Genomic DNA, 19047 nt, shown 5'->3' on the forward strand with positions numbered 1-19047 from the left:
TCGCCCCCGTTACCCTGCAGCAGGTGCTGTATTGACCGTGGCAGGGGACTTTCTCAAGCACTTTTCACGCAGCGCCAGGGGCACTGCCCCTTCTCAGCTCCTGGGCATCCAGCTGTGTGGGGTGAAGGAGCTCTGAAAGATCATCACAGACGTTGTCTGGTTCCTGGAAGATGTAGAAAATCGAGCATGAAGAAGTAATATCCACATCATCAGATTTCCAGAGCGGGTTGAGGCTACCACCACAATTGAGTTCTTGACAACCTGGCTGATGATCACCCTCCCTCTGACCAATTCTCCATGTGCTTTGTAGGGCAACCGGCACACAAAACCCTAGGCGGAAGACCCCCTCCCGGGGTCTCAACTCGACCCATATTAGCAACGTTTTTCAACTTCTTAGATAGAGGCATGATCTTTGACAAGGCATGTCATAAGGGAGATTTGCTCCACGATAACTACAATTTTATGGTGTTCCCAACTATGGTAGAGAGATGCAGAGTCACCGCCACATATTTGACTCAGTAAAAACAAAAGTATGTGCCCTCCAGCTACAGTACATGCTCCTGTTTCAAGCAAAACTAAAAGTCCTGTACCAGGATAGGGCCTTCTTCTTTCGGACACAGGAGGAGGCCTGGACATGCCTGGAGGAGCAGCCCCAGTTTCCGCCGTGGCCGGATGCGTGATCAGGACAGCGATTATCCTGAGAGACGGGTGTCAGTCCTAAGGTCAGTCAGCAGAGGCAATGGAGAAGGGGCCACAAACCTTCTTCAGGGGACACATATTGTCAAAGACTTCCCCATCAGGATCTGGTGAGGGGAAATGATCCTCGGGACCGGAAAGTCCACATCCTCGTGTGGTCAAAACAGCAGCATTGGAGAAAGATTCAGCAGGCCAGGGACAGCAGTTACAGATCCCAACCCTGGACTCGGGCGTCAAAGCCCTTGAAGAGGTAACTACATAGCCAGAACAGTGTCCAGATGACTGCGGCCCACTGCACCCTCTGGTAGAGCACAGCTGAATTTGGACTCTGGGCACTTGTCTCCTTACGCAGTTTTGCTTTCTTGTATTTTTCATTTTATCTTCCCCGTTTCCCCCTTTTCTTTCTCCTTCTTTTATATGTGATGTAGTGTTGAAGTTTTTAGACTTTATTGGGGGCTGGGCAACAGGCATTTTATTGCACACAGTTATTATATAATGAAGCAGTTCAATGTGGCAGGGAGACAGTGAGGGTTGAGGAGGGTGTTGGGTCTTGAGGGGTGAGTTCTGATGGTTTTTTTTCTTGGAGTTGCTGTTTGTTCTTGGAAGCCATGTATAGTCACAGCGACACATGGGCAGCAGGAGGCACCTGAATGCAGGTGGGGCAACTACACAAGTACACTATGGTGGTAAACACCCCCATACCACCCTAGGGCTCTCAGTGTTACCATGGAACGTTAACAGGCTGGAAAATAAGATCAAATGTGGTTTGGTAATGAACTATATTAAGCATCTGCAACCTGACACAGCTATGCTACAAGAGACATATTTACAAAGCACTCCATGCCGTTTTCCAGGGTGGGAAGCATACATGGCCTTGGCCCACTCGGGTTATACTTTGAGGTCCAGGGGTGTGGCAATATTGATAAACCCACCCCTTCACAGAGACCCCACGATGAAATGACCCGCAAGGTAGATATGTGGGAGTAGGGGTCATGTGGAGTAGGCAGGAGATTACCATTATTTGCCTTTATGCCCCTCCCCGGCTCTAGGCCCCAACACTGGCCAAAGTGGTCGACATCCTTTTAGAGACTCTTAGTTCTCTTCATATTTTAGGTGGGAATTTTAATGACATGATGCAACTATCACTAGACTGCCTGCTCTGAGACTCATAATGGGAGGGCACAACTACCCCATTGGCCCGATTTGTGTATACACTGGGATTGACTGATCCATGGAGACATAAACACCCAGACGCCCAACAGTATTCCTATTTCTTTGGAGCTCATAGAGCCTATTCGTGAGTCGTGACCAGACTATGTTTTTGTATCTAACGGAGAGGTGGGAGAGGTAGCCTGAGCAGAATACTTGTTTTTTCCTACCACCCTCCTCTCCTCGTCCAACTGGGAGCAAAGCCTAGGCCTCTGGCCATGGAGTGGAAACTAAACATTTGGGGGCATATCTCCCACTGGTGCAGCAGGTACAGTGGCGCTGGAGGACAGAGAGGTCTGAAGGGCCCACTAAAATCTCACTAGTGAATGTACTTTACAATTCAAACAGCAAACAGGCCGCCCATTTCCTTTGTTACACTATTACCCTCTGGCGATGCTACTGGCTTTAACATGTGTAGTAAGTGATATATAGATGCAATTACAGTACACAACTACATCATTCAAAGTAGCAGCATGAATGAAACATCAATAAGCAAAAAGAAAATATACAAAAAGAAAATGAATATACCACATACAGACATTTTATACAAAATAAAAAGGTTATTTTTAGGTCGAGCCCTGAGCCAGCGTGCACACGCTGCTCTGGGGTTGATCTGGGGTAGTTGAGTACGGGAGAGAAGCCATGCCACTTCCCCGCCCATCTTTTTCATTGTCTTGTGTCTCTGTTGTTCCTAAATATTACCTTCTATAGGCTTGTTCGTCCCTCCTTATGACAGCCATGTCGTCATTTGTATCCTCCCTTTACTTTGAGTGTTGCACAGTAACTATTTTCTTCCTGTGCCTTCTCCCCACTCCGCCCCTCCTGCAGTCTGTGCGTTCTCGCCCCTGCACTCTCGTTGTTAGTGCCTTCCGCTCCCTGACCCTGCCGACACACCCATTTTCAAAGCGATAGGTCTTGCATAAATGCGAGTCCTATTGTATGCAAATACGTGTTTCCCTATTGACCACTTCCTTATTCTAATCCTCCGTAGTCAACACTCAGCAGCCTACGACAACCTGAGACAAAGTGAAAGTACGCACAGACAAGTTCGAAAAAGCAGGAAGTGCATTGCGACATGAGTGGAAGAGGTGTGGCGCAGCGGCCAGGGTTCCTGTCTCCAGACTACAGGGTCGCGGTTCGATCCCCAGTGACAGGTTAGCCCAGCACCATGTGACTCTGGCCAATAGCTCGCTTAATCTACCTGACAGCCCCCAGCACCGGGACACCTCTCCGGAGGTAGCTGTGAGCTTTACAAATGCAGGTATTTCATGTCTGTGTTCGCATGGAGCATCATCTGTGCTTATTGCAAATGGCGGCAGGTATGGATGTACCTTTTACTATGAATGCATTTGCGTGTATGTGTTAGAGAGAGCGCGACTGGGCATGTGTGTGTGAATAGACTCTTCTGAATTAAACAGGAGGGGATTCAAATATTTGCTATGAGTCTCTGTAAACTAATTTTGCCTTAATAAAAACAACAAGTTTTGTGTGGGCGTCTCTCGGGAAATGGCTTCTATTCAGATTTGTGTTGAAATGGCACTGCAGATGTTGCGTAACTTTGGCATATCATGTCAATCACAGTCACACTGCGCCGAGCTTAAGTGGATCCCCGAGGGACAAGTAACCCCTCCAAGGTAGGACGGGCTGCATGGGGTATCAATCAGCCACCCAGGATGCTGCTGAAGCACCACTTAGCGCGCGGGCGCGGCACACACGTTTTCTGTAGGTAGATAGATGATTTGCTGTGCTGGAGCAATACTGCTTCTGGGACTCCTCTGCAAGTGTGTGCTGTGATATTTTTTTTTCTAATGAGATGCTTGTATTTAACACTAGCAGCCCGTCCCGACGTTGTCCGGGAGCAATTATGGCTCAGGGCCCCCGCCCGCCCTGACGTTGTGTAACCTGCCCACCTCACTGGTCACGTCACTTTTTCCTGCTGTAATGCCCTGTTTGGTACCTGCCCACGTCACTTGCCATGTCACTTTTTCGTTCTGTAATGCCCCGTTTGCTACCCGCTCCACTTTGTATGCTTTTGTCCCCTGCACACGTTTGTTTTTCCTCCTGTTAACCTGCCCACGTCACTGCCCACGTCACTTTTTCCTCCTGTAATGCCCCGTTTCACTTTTTCGTCCTGTAATGGCCCGTTTGCTCCCCGCTCTACTTTTTACGCTTTTGTCACCTGCACATGTTTGTTTTTCCTCCTGTTAACCTACCCACGTTACTTTTTCCTGCACACGTTTGTTTTTCCTTGGGTACCTGTGGCTCGCTCACCGCTCCTCCCATTTCTTTTTCCTCCTGTTAACCTGCGCACGTTACTTTTTCCTGCACACGTTTGTTTTTCCTCCTATACCTGTGGCTCGCTCACCGCTCCTCCCCGCCGCCGCTCCTCACTGTCTGCCCGCCGATCCTTTCCGCCTGTCCGCCGGTCATGTCCGCAGCTCCCCTGATCTCCGCCGCTCCTCGTCACTGCTCCTCCCCGCGCTGATCTTCGCCGCTCCTCCCCGTGCTGATCTCCGCCGCTCCTGTACGCCGCTCCTCGCGTGTACGCCGCTCCTGATGTCAGCACGCACGTCGCGCCCGGCGCTACTTCAGAAGGGACTACTTTTTTTTTTAACTTATATTTTTTAATAACGTATTTATTTTTTATTTATATAGCCCATGTCCATCTGCACACCCTGAGGATTACAGCGATGTATCGGGTGTGTGGATTTGCGCTGTGGTTCCCGAGTTTACCCGCCTCAAAGCCTCAAATTCTTCCTTTATAATAGTAGTATAGATAGACGCAAGGAAACAAAAGTGCGAAACAGGCAACTGCACCTTTTTAGACGCTTCTGATGTATTAACGGAAAATGCTTGTGCAGTCCCTTCTTTAATGGCCATTGTGCAGATGTACAGTTAGTGCTCATGCAATACAGGGGTGTGTCCCTATGCAGGGCTTTAAGTGGGATGAAGAAACTGTGGGTCTCTCAAATGGGAGTGGCCAATGTAATTAAGAGTGTGACTTAATAACACGTAAGCAAAAAATCTGTGCTCAGCATTGTGTGCCCAGGGGCGGCTCTAGGCTCATGATGGCCCTGTGCAGGGAGCATAGGTAGGGGGCCCTGGAAGAGGGGGTCCGGGCGGGGCGGAGCGCGGAGGCCAGTGAAGAGGGGAGGTCAGGGTGTTTGAAAGTGGAACAGAGCCGGAGCCCGCCAAATCCCTGCCAGGGGCCGCCATGCAAATATGTATTATATTAAGGATATATATTGGCATTGTGGCCCCTGGGGTTTGGTGGCCCTGTTGCTTGCACATGCCTAAGGCCGCCCCTGCCACCAATCCAATCCCCCTCAATCCACTCCAACCCACTCCACCCTATTCCATCACACTCCACTCCACTCCACTCTATGCCACTGCACTCTTCGACACTGCACTGTATGACAGACTCCGCCTATGAACCACTGAACTTCACTTCTGCTACTCCACTCTACGACAACAAACCTAGTCAACGACATTCTACTCCCACCACTCCATTCTAGGACTCTCCACACCACTAACTTTTAGCCATGCTGAACAGCAGCCACAGTGGTGTACAATATGGCTAAAACACAGTGGCAAAGCCAATAGCTCTAGTATAGGAGAGACCTATTGGCTTTGACAGTGCTTGTCTCATGTTGCAGCGCACATGCCCTTAATTCCGCCATTAGGTACGGTGCCTTCATATTGTTACATTTAGAAGCTATGAGCATTCATGACAAGGAGAAGGGAGCCTAGCGAGGAGCGCCTGGGGCACGCTTTATTTGTGCTCCGGTGGGGTGACAGTGTCGGAAGAGCGCAATGCCCCGCTTGTGGGGAAAGGGAAAAGTTTGGTGATGGTGGGGGGCTTTAAACTGACCCTGTGTGTACACTTTTCTACAACGTTCTCGTGACCTAAATAGCCACACTGTGGAAAGGATTCTGGAGAATTATTACTGGGCTGAGAAATGTTTTACTTGGAAATGGTGTTTCATAAGTAAATACCTCCAGTTAATGAGAAACAACTTTAACATTAACTCTTAAGGAGATCCAGGCATTTGGCTCCTTATCGCATGTGCACCACGAGTGCACTACTGACAGTGCGTGCTCTCACCACTCCACTTGGGGGTGTGGTGCGTGCGTGTCAATTCTTGGTGCACGAGTGTGGCTGGAGTTTTGGTTTTTCATATGGCGGGCCCAGTGGCTAGCAGATTAATCAGTGCACGACTGTCTCTGTGCACAATTACCACTTTGTGCCATTTAAAACTGCCTGCAGTCCGACTGTCGGAGTGAGACCGTGTGGGCAGCCGGTGACACTATTGTCTGGTGTCGGAGTGGTGGAACAGAGCATTTTCTCAGAGCATGAGCATCTATTGGAAATGAAAATAAAAACCCTTGTGCTAACTCGGGCAGCATGTAGTTCACTGGCACACTTCAGTGTAGAATTAGTGATGGATTTACTCCTGTAGGCCAATATAAAATCGAGTGCTGCGTAGTGCTTTTTGTACGGAAGGACGTTGGGTGCCATTAATTGGGGCTGAGCAGGAAGACAGTTCAGCTGCAGACGGGACATATATGCCGTGAAATAACGCACCTATGTCACGAGAGAAGGGGCATTTGGATCTCATCCAGAACCAGCGTTGGGTCCAGGTGGAAGGCAGGAAGCATCGAGTGAGTGGCGGATAACATGTGCAAAGAGACAAAACCCCAAACTCCTTTCTCAACTGCAGATGTAAGGGTGACAGTACGTGATGCGAAAAGATTTTGCTCCATATTCCTGGCGCACGGCCTGAGAAGGATTGTACTCGAGCATGTGAGTGAGAACTGCCCTGGAAGAACGGGAAATATCAGTTGGGCAATCTTCTGTTGCCGGCGGGGGTGAAGGGAGGACTGGAGGGGGTGAAGGCGGGGGGGGGGGGGTGTCAGGGTCTTTGCAAGTTAGTGGAAGCCGGAGGCCGCCACGCCCACTAATATGTTTTGTATCCGATTCCTCGTGGCGGCCCCTGGGGTTTGGCGGCCCTGTGCAGGTGCACAGCTTGCACATGCCTAAGGCCGGCCCTGGTGTGCCGCCCGACTTGTATTTTGCTGTTTCTGTCCTTGCATCCAACTATATGATGCAACAAGTAAGATCATACCTACAACAAGTCAGGACTATTGGCTTTGCTAAAGGTTGGTAGTTGCATGAGATAAATAAGCAGCAACCGTAGCTTGTAAATAATATTAAAAAGCTTCCCCTTAAAGCCCTGGTGACACCCGGCATGGTGCTGCTCCTCCTGAGTTTCAAAAAGAGAAGGGAAATTCAGAGAGAAAATGACTCTTGAAAGGATTTCCCCTCTCCGCCAACGCTCACCTGGCATGACATCATGCTTTAACTTCTCCCAAAGTGAGAAGTGGGCAGTGTGAGCCAGGTGCGCAACACCCATTGGGCTCACCGGGCTTCCCCCTCGCCCGGGCCCCCCCTCGTGTGTCAGCCCGGGCTGACACAGCTTTGCAGGCTGGCGGCTATCTAATTGCAGCCGCACCCGAGTACTTAACAGGTCTTTAAAAGACCATTTACGTGTAAATTAAGCGTTTGGTGTGTTTTCACTTTCTTTCAGTCACTTTGTCTATGGTTGGAAGGATTAGCCCCCCCACCCCCGAAATATTTTTCAGCTTCCCCCCCCCCCCCTGAAATTTGGCTCTAGTTGCCCGCCTGGTGTGAGCCCACGTACATGATGTACCAACCCGCTGTCACTGCAGTCTGGAAAAAGAACGGACGCTTGAGCCCCGTAGAGACCCGTTTCGAGTCCTCCTTTAAGCAAGCATTTACAATGCAATAGGTCTTGGATTTACATGAGTTTAAGCTATTGGCATTGTAAATGACAATGCCTTTTATTTATGTTTCAAAAACGAAAACAAAAATAAAAGGCATTGTCAATTGCAATGTCAATAGTTCAAACTCGCATAAATGCGAGACCTATTGCATTGCAAATGCTTGTTTGGTTAGTGGCAGCACGTTGCATCCTGGTGTGAGCACGCATAGAAGTAAAGAAAGAACTGTGCAGACGAGGAAGTGCTTTCTGTTTACTTTGCCTTTTCCTCGCAGCGGCTTCCTTCGTTTTAAACGACTTTCAGAATGTGTTTCGTAACTACGAGGCAGGGTTCGGTTATATACATGTAAACATTACCAATTAGTGAAAATTCCCACGTGGGCGGTTTAAATCCAACACGCAAATATATATATTTTTTTAATATTTGTTTTCAGGAGGGTGGCTTCAAGATAATGACCCATAAACATTCTGTTTATTCCTGATTAAAATAAAAAAAGCTGCATTGATTAAAAAAGAATTGCGTTAAATAGTTTGAACCTACATATAGCATAGTTCTGAAAAGAAAATCTTAACTATGCCTTTGCGATAAATAAAAGATTAAAATTAACATTGTGTAACGTAATTGTAACTGCATGGTGCTCATGTAAAGCGCTCCAATACCTTCGGGTCTAGTTAGCGCTATATAAATCTGCCAAGAAAAAAAAACCATTAATCAAATCCTGCCACTTAGGATGGCCAGGAGTAAAACACAAAAATACTTTTCTTTTAAAATAATCATAATATTTCAGAAAGCGTTATTGTTTCAAATGTAAGCAGACACAATACTAAAATTACACACTTTTTTTTAAAAAACATGAATGGGCTCGTCCGGGATTTGAACCCGGGACCTCTCGCACCCGAAGCGAGAATCATACCCCTAGACCAACGAGCCAGCTGTTTTATAACAGACAGGCTGACAAACTTTGTAAGCGCTGGTCTGGAGTGCACTGTTGAGTGTATGACTGAGTTATTTGTTTGTCACTTCTTTGCATAGCTGTCCTTGAGTGACACCGTGGGTGACTTCGTAACCTCCACCTGAGGATACATTGAACATTTCAGTGAGCTGGTGTGGATCAACTCGTCACCGATTGGTAAAGAATGGATTTATGACGCATTAGGGATTACCTCTCAGTTTTCAAACCAACCATGTTGCAGTCTCTTATCGACGAGGTTGTGCAGTCATTGTGACCGAGCAATCAGCGCCTCCCGGTAAGTGTGTCATCACTGCAACTCTGAGAAAGAGAACAGGAGTGAAGTTTGTCTATGAGCCAACACAGTCAAAGCTAAATCCAAACTAAGAACAAACAGTCAAGAGACAATAGTCAAATAAATTGAACAGTTCACAATATTGGTCGACAATATACTGAAACGAGCGAGTAAGGCAATTTAAAATACCCAGGAAGAAGTTGAGAGCCCGCAGTTCAGCTGCCAGCATGCTCATCTTTGGCGGTCTTAATTAATGTAAATAATCAATCAATCAATCATAGCATTTATATAGCGCGCTACTCACCCGGAGGGTCTCAAGGTGCTTGGGGAGTGGGGGGGGTCCGCTACTGCTCGAACAGCCAGGTCTTGAGCTGCTTCCTGAAGGCGAGGTGGTCTTGGCTCAGGCGGAGGTGGGTCGGGAGGGAGTTCCACGTCTTGGCGGCGAGGTAGGAGAAGGATCTTCCTCCTGTGGTGGCTCTTCGGATGCGGGGGACGGCGGCGAAGGCGTGGTTGGTTGATCAAAGCTGTCGTGTGGGAGTGTAGAAGTTGAGGCGGCTGTTGAGGTATCTTGGTCCTTGGTTGTGTAGGGCCTTGTGTGCGTGGGTGAGTAGTCGGAACGTGATTCTCTTGTTGACCGGGAGCAGTGAAGGTCTCTCAGGTGTCCGGAGATGTGGTTGTGTCGGGGGATGTCCAGGATGAGTCTTGCCGAGGCGTTCTGAATTCGCTGGAGTCTCTTCTGGAGTCTGGCAGTGGTTCCGGCGTAAAGGGAGTTGCCGTAGTCCATTCGGCAGGTGACGAGGGCCTGGGTGACCGTCTTCCTGGTCTCGGTGGGGATCCACCGGAAGATCTTACGTAGCATGCGCAGGATGTTGAAGCATGACGAGGAGACGGCGTTGACTTGTCTAGTCATGGAGAGGGAGGAGTCCAGGATGAAGCCCAGGTTGCGTGCGTGGTCAGTTGGTTTGGGTGCGCTGCCCAGGGCGGGGGGCCACCAGGAGTCGTCCCAGGCGGAGGGCGAAGATCCCAGGATGAGGACTTCCGTCTTGTCTGAGTTCAGTTTCAGGCGGCTGTTATTCATCCACTCGGCTACTTCTTTCATCCCCTCGTGTAGGCTGGCTCTGGCGGTGGCGGGGTCGTTGGTGAGGGAGAGGATCAGTTGGGTGTCGTCGGCGTAAGAGATGATGTTGAGGTTGTGCTGGCGTGCGATGGCCGCGAGGGGGCTCATGTAGACATTGAAGAGGGTGGGGCTGAGCGAGGAGCCTTGAGGAACGCCGCAGATGACTTCGGTGGCTTCTGATCTGAAGGGGGGGAGGCGGACTCTCTGAGTCCTTCCGGCGAGGAAGGAGATGATCCAGTCTAGTGCTTTCTCTTGGATTCCGACGTTGCTGAGGCGCTGCTCTAGGGTGCGGTGGCAGACGGTGTCGAAAGGCGCGGAGAGGTCCAGGAGGATGAGGGCCGCTGTTTCCCTGTTGTCGAGCAGGGCTCGGATGTCATCAGTGGCAGCGATGAGGGCGGTCTCGGTGCTGTGGTTGGCCCGGAAGCCGGACTGCGAGTGGTCGAGGGATCCATTCGTCTCGAGGAAGGCGGCCAGCTGCTTGTTGACGGTCTTCTCGATGACTTTGGCTGGAAACGGGAGGAGCGAGATGGGGCGGTAATTTTTGAGTTCGGTGGGGTCCGCTGATGGTATAACATCAACATGTTTCAATTTCATGGATATCTTTTAAAACATTTTTCAGAATACCATAACATGAATAATTAAGAGGGGCGACTATTGCATATAGAAGTGATACCTCTTCTTCGAGGTCGATAATAATTACATCTGGTTTTGAGTGAAATCTAAAGTGGAAAGCCAGATGAAGAATTTTAATGAAAAAAAGGCCTGAATGTGGTCGAAAAGTGAATCGTGCAGCGATTTATGGCCCCACCCCAAATGTAGTCTACATTAACTTTCAGCCACCTTCTTTGGAATGTGCATAAAGCTAATGAGTTTGGAGTAATAATTTCAGATATATTGTACCTCAGCAGTAAAGTCCTGGCGACACATGATTCTCTGTCTCACGCGCCGAAATCTCTCTAAACTCCGTGTAACAACAAATTCAAAGCAACACCCGGGGGAAAAAAGGGGAATGGGACAATTGAAACTGATGAGCAGTAGCCTCGTTCGGCAGAAATTGTATTTCATTAGAATTATGTTACTTCTGAGTAAAGAGAAAAATATTCCCGTGTAATAGTAAGGAGAGATTGTAGTAGGTAATTGATAAGAATAGTAAGTCAATTCTCTATAGTCAATAACATGTAGCTGTTCATTGGGACATAATCGCTTCAGCTGGCCTTCTCTGGGTCTGTGCAGCTACACACACATGATGCTCAGCTATCTCAACAATCATCAATGATATCCTTTACTCAAATGACACAATTACATGACCAACTAGGGACTAGTTAGTACCAGATGACAAAACAGTCTCAGTTTAAAAGGGCAGTGGCTTTTTCCCACGCGGCAACTCAGTTACACATAAATGCTCCAGTTGTCCATAGGATATGTTTAATAAACAATCCAATTGTGGCGTTGGTTCTGTAGAAATTAAAAGTGCAGAGACAGAATATTGATTCAAAAATATCGACTTGCACAATTATAGAGTTTCAAATATCGTGGGTCAGAAATTTCGCCATACAGATTTTCATGGTCAAGAATATCGACTTCAGGTAAGTAATATTGATGGTAAAAATATCAAAGTGTGTAATATCGTTTGCAAAAATATAGTTGTTAAAAAGATCATTTGTTTATTACTATGTATTTCAAGTATTTATTTTATATGTGTGTGCATGTGTTTTGTGTAAGAATTGTTTGTATGTTTAATATATGTGTTAATTTTTTAGTAGATATTATGTTTTTTTAATTAGAATTTTGCGTTTTAGTTCCATAGCGTGTTGTGGGTTTATAGGGGAATAGGTTGGGAAGTAATTTTATTATATTAAAAGTATTGATTATTTTTTATATATTAATATTTGTTTCTTTGAGATGTTACAGTAATTTATTTTCTATTAATAATTGGTTGTTAATTAATTAATTGAAATTGAAATTAATTAATTGGTAATTAATTATGGTAACTGTGTAATTAATCTTAGGTGTGTGTTGTGGTGTTTATAGGTGTTAAGGGTGGAAGTATTTTATTTTTAATTGATGAATTAATAATTGACTGTTGGTAATTAATTATGGTAATTGTGAAATTCATTTTAGGTGTTGGTTTCGGTGTTTATAAGAGTAAAGGGTGGGAAGAAATTTGTATTTAATTAATTAATATGTAGTTGTTAATTAATGTTAATTATTTGATATGTATTTTGGGTAATTGTTTAATTTTTTGTCTGTTGGTTTTACTTTTAAAGGGGTAAAGGGTGGGTATTAAATACATTTAAATTCCATTGTTATTAGTTGTTAATAGTAAGAGTTTTTAATTTATAAATACGTTACATTGTGTTTTATTATTTTAGGCCTGTGTTGTGGATATCATAGTGTGTGTAGTGAATTAATGTTTATTCGTTTTTATTTATTAATAATATTCTTTTAATTGATTCTTAATTATTTTAATTTTGGAAAGAATGTAATTAGAAATGTTGAAGTGTTTCGTTATTGGTGTGGTGTTATAGGGTAGGAAATACAATAAATACATTTATATATTAATTTATTTGTTTGCAAATGTTTTCTAGTTTAAAATAATTTTATTTTATAAATCTATGTAATATTTATTATATATTATTTGTAGGATTTTTATATGCAATTAATATTATAATATTTTTAATTTGTATATATTTAATATATTTGATTTTTCATTTCTAAGTATTGTTAATTTTTTAATGATTTTTTATGATTTTTAAAGTTTTTTATTTTTGTTTTAACTCTTTGAGTTTGAATAATAATTTGTGTCTCTTCGCTAGCCAACACTTTGCCTAATGTTGCACTCACTGGAGTGGGAATAGTCATTTTTACCCCTCCGTTATCCAACACTTTCCCTACTCTTTTAGTCACTGGAGTGGGAATAATCATTTTTACCTCTCCGCTATCCAACACTTTCCCTACTACTGCATTCACTGGAGTGGGAATAAACATGTTTGCCCCTCTGCTATCCAACAGTTATTCTACTGTTGCATTCAGTGGAGTGGGACTAGTCATTTTTACCCCTCCGCTATCCAACACTTTCTCTACTGTTGTACTCTTTAGAGTGGGAATAATAATTTTTTCCCCTCCGCTATCCAACACTTTCCCTACTGTTGCTCTCACTGGAGTGGGAATAGTAATTTTTACCCCTCCGTTATCAACTCTTTCACCACTACTGCACTCTTTGGAGTGGGAATAGTAATTTTTTCCCCTCCGCTATCCAACACTTTCCCTACTGTCGCTCTCACTGGAGTGGGAATAGACATTTGTACACCTCCACAATCCAACACTTTCCCTACTGTTGCACTCACTGGAGTTTTAATAGTAAATACTCAATTTAATTATTTTGCTATCCAACACTTTCCCTACTGTTATTCTGATTGTATTGGTAAATTGAAGTTACATTTTTCTAATAGTTTAATTCCTTAAATTATTGTAGAATGTTTTTTTTATATATATATATATTTTTATTTCAAGTGAATTTTATTGAGAAAGAGTTTTATATACAAGGTACAGTATACAGGAGTACAGTATAGGTCGCCTGAGGGGGGAAAAAGCTTGACAACATTATATGCCGGTTGGGTTACATACGGCCTTTTGTGAGAGCATGCATGCTACATTCGTATACTCGGTGTGTGGCGTTATCAACGGCCTGTGTATATACCCCCAGGTGACGTGGAAAGGAGAGTGGAAAAAAGAGAAAGTGAGAGAGTGGGAGGAACACATTGTTCGAGTGCCAATGGAGGTGGCCAGGCTTTCCGCCTGCGATGTGTGTGGGTGTGTGTGGGTGTGTTATCCCCCTTGGATGACAAAACCTAGGGGGGCTTGTGTGAGGACAGGTAGTTGTCTAGGGAGAGCCACATTTCGCCTCTTGTGCAGGTTTTTGATGTGTGGTTTGAGGTTTTGGTGTCAGCCCCCCGCAGGAAGGTGATCCAGTTGAACCAAACCTTGAAGGATGCTTTCCCCTTGTCCTTCCAGTTACTTAGGACCGTCTTAACCGCTGCTGTGAGTAGGAGGTCAATCAGCTCTCTGTCCTCTTTGGATTGGATTGAGGGGGCCATGAAAGCCGTGGCCAACCCGTGGCAGTCTAGTTGTATTGAGAGACCTAGAGCATTGTTTATAAAGTCGCTTATTCTGTTCCAAAATCGTTTGACCTTAGGGCAGTGGAAGATTAGGTGTGCCAGGTCCCCTTTTTGTTTGTTACAATTCCAACACTCGTCACTATCTCGTATCCCTATTGTCGCTAGGCGGGAGGGGGTCCAGTATGTCTTGTGTAGTAGCCAGAATTTAGTTTGTGCTAGAGTGGTGGTGACTTTGTTGTGTGATGCTGACGTCCAGAGGTTAGACTTTTCCCTCTCGGTGAGACGCCTGTGGAGGAGTGACTCCCAGTATTCTAAAGCTTTGTTATTGAGTTTGGATGTGCCTGGGCTTAGGAGCTTGTAGAGGTGGGACGTCTGGTGTCCTACCTTATTTAGGTTTGCTGCGTATTGTAGGATGGGGGTGTCGCTTTGTTAAGTTCTGCTCTTGTGATTGCCACTTTTATTTTGAGGAAATTGTAGAGTTCAATGTCGTTTAGTTTGTGTGTGTGTGTTTTATGGTGTCGAATGTGATGTGTGTGTCTTGGTTGCTTAGTTTGGTTGGGGGTGGAGATGTCATGTTTGTACCAGGATGGCATGTTAAGCGTTCTCTCGCGGTACTTTATTTTAGGCTTAAACCATATCGATTCCCACTTAGTGTTCTTAATGCTAGCGTCCATTTTCTTGTCTACTTTGAGGAGGGCGTTCCTGGTATTCTTAAGTATGGGATTGTTGGCAATTTCGGGGTGTTTGCTCGCTGTAAGTAGGGCTAAGGGGTCGAGGCCATTTAAGATTCTTTTCTCTAGTGAGAGCCATGCTGGCGCGTAGTCTTGTTTTGGGACTAGCCTTGTTTAGCTTAAGTTTTTGTAGGCTGATTCTGGGTCTCTTGTCTCTCCATAGGAATTTGTTTATTATTTTGTCTAGGCGTTTGTGAAAGTCCTCTGTGTTGATCAGTGGGAGCATGTCGAGCATGTAGTTGACCATAGGTGTTAGCATCATTTTGATTGTTTCCACTCTCCCCCACCAGCTGATGAATCTAGGTGATCACGTCTCTAGTCTCCCTTTCAGTTTGTTTAGTAGTATCGATTTATTGTGGTCTAGTGTGGTCTTGAGATCCCCCCCGAAGTGTAGGCCAAGGTATTTGAGGAATTTCTTCTGCCAAGCCAGCCCTGAGTTCCCTAGCACGTCCCTGGTTGTGTGTATGTTCAGCGGCTTGCATTCCGATTTATCTTTGTTGAGTTTGTATCCTGAGGCCTGTGCGTACTGCTATATGGTGAGCATAAGCGTGGCTATTGACGGGCCTGGATTTTCAGTGGTAATGAGGATGTCATCCGCGTATGCCGCTAGCTTAACTGTGTTGTCCCCGAATGGGATTCCCCTTCTGTCTTTGTTGTTTCTAATCATGGCTAGGAGTGGCTCCAGGGCTAGTAGGAAGATGGCTGGAGAGAGTGGGCAGCCTTGCCTTGTGCCCCTTTCTAGGGTGAGTGGCTCAGATGTTCCTCCGTTCACTACCACGCGGGCTTTTGGCTCGTTGTAGAGCGCTAGCACCATCCTTCTCAAGTTAGTCCCTAGACCGAATTTTAACATGCAGCGATCTAGGAAAGGCCATGACACTCTGTCGAAGGCTTTTTTCGCGTGAAGGGCGATCATGACCGCTGCATTGTTGCTGGTGGAGGCATGGTTTATTAGGTGGCATAGGAGTCTATTGTTGTCGTGTGACATCCTATTTTTGAGGTAGCCCACTTGTGAGCAGTGTATAAGTTTGGGCAGGAACGCGTTTAGTCTTGTCGGTAGAATCTTCGCATAGATCTTGCAGTCTACGTTGATTAGGGAGATTGGCCGGTAGTTCTTGGGGTGTTGTGGGTCTTTACCTTCCTTCGGGATCACTATGATATTGGCTTCTGCCATTGTGGGTGTCATTCTCCCTTTTTGGATGCAGTTTGTGAACACTTCTACCATTGTTGGTCTAATTAAGGGTAGGAATTGCTTGTAGAATCTTGCTGTTTATCCTTCTGGGCCTGGGGCTTTGTTGTCCTTAAGGCTCTCTACTGCCTTTTCTATTCCGTCGCCCGTGATGTCTAGTTCTAGTGTACCTCTCTGTGTCTCTGTGAGTGCGGGCAGGGGGATCTTATCTAGGAGCTTGGCTCCGCCATCTTCATTGAGGTTCTGGTCCTCCCTGTATAACTCGCCGTTGAATTCCTTAAAAAACCTGAGGATCTCTTTGTTTGCGGTGTGTGATTTGTTTTTAGAGTCTGTGACAGCGGCTACCGCGTACTGCCTTTGCTTGTTTTTTAGATAGGAGGCAAGTGCTTTCCCAGCTCTATTAGCGGTGCACAGATTGATGGCCTTGTATTTGTTCACCCAGGTTCCTGCTCTCTCACTCAGGATTTTGTTCAGCTCGTATTTCTTTTTTGTTAGAGTTATGAGAGTGTTCCTGTCTTCTAAGTTTGCTATGTGGCCTGTCTCCAGGTCTTTTATCTCTTTCTCGAGTTCTGTGATTTTTTTGTTTCTCTCCCTATTCATTCTTCCTTTATGGAGAGTAGTTTCCCCTGATGGTGGCTTTCAAGGTGTCCCAGAGGATGCCCCTATCAGTGTCTGGGTTGTCGTTATGTTCTAGGTAGTCTCTTATGGAGTCCTCTATCTCTGCTGTAGTGGTCTTGTTTCTGAGGAGGTCATCATTGAGCCTCCACCTGCACGTAATTTTATTGTTGTGCCTCCCTGACAGTGTTAGGCTGATGTGTGAGTGGTCCGAGATTGACCTTGGTGCAATTCTGTTTGATCTATGAGGTGAGTGTGTGATTCCGAGATTGGAATGTAGTCGATCCGGCTGTAGGAGTTGTGGGGATGGGAGTAGAAAGTCTAGTCTCTGGCATCTGGGTTTTGGAGTCTCCAGGGGTCCCTAAGTCGGAGCTTGGCGCACAAGTTTTAAAGAATATTTTCCCCCTGTGGGCTGTGGCTAGGCCTTTGTGGGTGTCTATCTGTTGCCTGGTCTAGCACTTGGTTTAGGTCTCCCGCGACTATAAGGAGATCGTCTTGTGGGAGTTTGCTCAGTTTTTCTTCTACCTTTGTCCAAAAAGCCCTGTCCTCTGTGTTTGGCCCGTAGATGTTTGCTATGTGTATTGTCTCCTCCCCCCTGGTCAGGCTGGTTATTAGGACTCTCCCTTCTTCATCGGCGTAGGAGTCTCGCAGTGTTAGTTTGGCCTTTTTGTTTATCAGTGTGATAACTCCTCTCTTTTTGTGGCATGCTGGTGAGCCTATTGCATGGTCTATCCAGTTTGCTTTGAGCCGCTTTGCGTCGTCGGCAGATAGCTTGGTCTCCTGGAGGACACACACTTCGATTTTTAGCTTGGCTAGGTACTCTATGACCTTCCTTCTTTTGACCGGGTGGTTGAGTCCTTTAACATTGAAGGAGACTACTTTGATATTGGCTAGGAGCTGGCCTTGTTGGGCGTGTGTCATCCTATATGTTGCGTGTCGCGCTTGGTTCGTGTTACTCTGTGTGTGTTGGTTTGTCTTAGTGCGGGGTTGCATGTCCTTTTTGTTCTTACTGTGCCTCCTTCCTTGAGGCGGTGTGGCCTGTCCATGTTGTTTGTTGGTTGTCTGTGTTCACCCCCTAGTATTGGGTAAGTGATGAAGAGAAAGAAAGTGAAGAATAGATTAGTAGATGTAGGAAGCCCGTATAGCTGTACCAGGTGTCTCCCCCCATCCCCCCTCCCACACCTTCCCTCTCCCCCCGCTGCTTACTGGGTGGGTGTGAGACAGCAAAGTTCCCTGCCCCATTTCCCCCAAGGCACAGTGTTGAGTTCTTCCCAAGTTCTCTCGTGATCGCCCCGTAAACAAATCGGCATAACATAAAGGATATATGTGCGGTTTCCTCAGTTCTTCTTTGTGTGCTCGTCCGGTTCCTAGCATCTAGCGGTAGGTACATTGTGAGGTAGATCTGTTGTGAGGTAGCTTGGTTGGTTATGTATAAACCTAGCGCAGATGCGTCAAGAGGTAGAAGGAATGAGGTAGATCAGTAGAGAGGTAGTACTGTTCGATAGGGTCTTGAGTCTGGTAGACGCCTCCTTTAGCCTTCACTCCTACTTATCCGCATTGTCTGGTGATGCTCTTCTTTTTGCCGCTCCTAGGCTCTGGGCCTCCATGTCCTCTGATGGCGGGCCTTGGATGTACTTCCTTAGATCGTTTGGGTCGTCCATTTGTCAGAAATTTTGAATCTCGCTGGGCCCGCGAAGCTGAAGGTGATGCTGTTTCTGCGTAGCGTGTCTCTCAGTGATAGGAAACCCTTCCAGGTTTACACTGTTTGTCTCGAGTAGTCCTGCGTGAGGATTATTTTGTTGCCTTCCCATCTCAGTTTCGGGTTTTTCCGAGCGTAAGCGAAGATCGCCTCTGTATGGTTTGATCTCAGCGGACTGCATATTATTGGTCATGGTCCTTTGCCCTGCGGTGGTTTCACAGCTGGCACTCTGTAGGCCTTGTCTATTTCAAATTGTCTATCGAATTTGAGGCCAGTTAGTTGTGGTATTATTTCTTCAAGTAGGGTTGTGGAGGCACCGGCTTTGTCCTCTGTGCCCTCAGGGATGCCAAGGATGCGGATGTTTCCTCTCCTTGCTCGATCGTCCTGCTCTGCCAGCTGTTTTTGGAGGGCTTTTGAGATCTTTGCGTGCTATGCTAGCGATTTGTTGCTTTGCAGCGTCACGTCCTTCATGTCGCTGATGCGTTTTTCTGCTGCCTCTATCCTGTTGTTCGTGTTGTGTAGGTCGGCTCTTATTGCTGCTAGTTCAAGCTGCATGTTGTCGATGGTTACTTTTGTTGACTTGGCCACCTTGTTGCCTTCATTTACCCTCTTTAGGATCATGTCCAGGGT

At 46.2% G+C, this 19047-nt stretch overlaps 1 long non-coding RNA gene and 1 other non-coding gene across 2 annotated transcripts in view; one reads left to right on the plus strand and one right to left on the minus strand.

Moving 5' to 3' along the window:
• Window positions 1-3023: 3023 nt before the first annotated feature.
• LOC144798500 (uncharacterized) overlaps window positions 3024-19047 on the plus strand; it is a 96662-nt gene continuing 80638 nt past the window's right edge. Inside the window, exon 1 of the long non-coding RNA XR_013603556.1 lies at window positions 3024-3224. This is a non-coding gene — a long non-coding RNA (uncharacterized LOC144798500). The remainder of the gene's footprint in view (window positions 3225-19047) is intronic.
• On the minus strand, window positions 8566-8637 carry TRNAP-CGG (transfer RNA proline (anticodon CGG)). The gene has a single exon. It is a non-coding gene; the product is annotated as a tRNA-Pro (tRNA).

The sequence above is a fragment of the Lissotriton helveticus genome, chromosome 12 (genome assembly GCF_964261635.1).
Source record: "Lissotriton helveticus chromosome 12, aLisHel1.1, whole genome shotgun sequence".
NCBI classification, from domain to species: domain Eukaryota; kingdom Metazoa; phylum Chordata; class Amphibia; order Caudata; family Salamandridae; genus Lissotriton; species Lissotriton helveticus.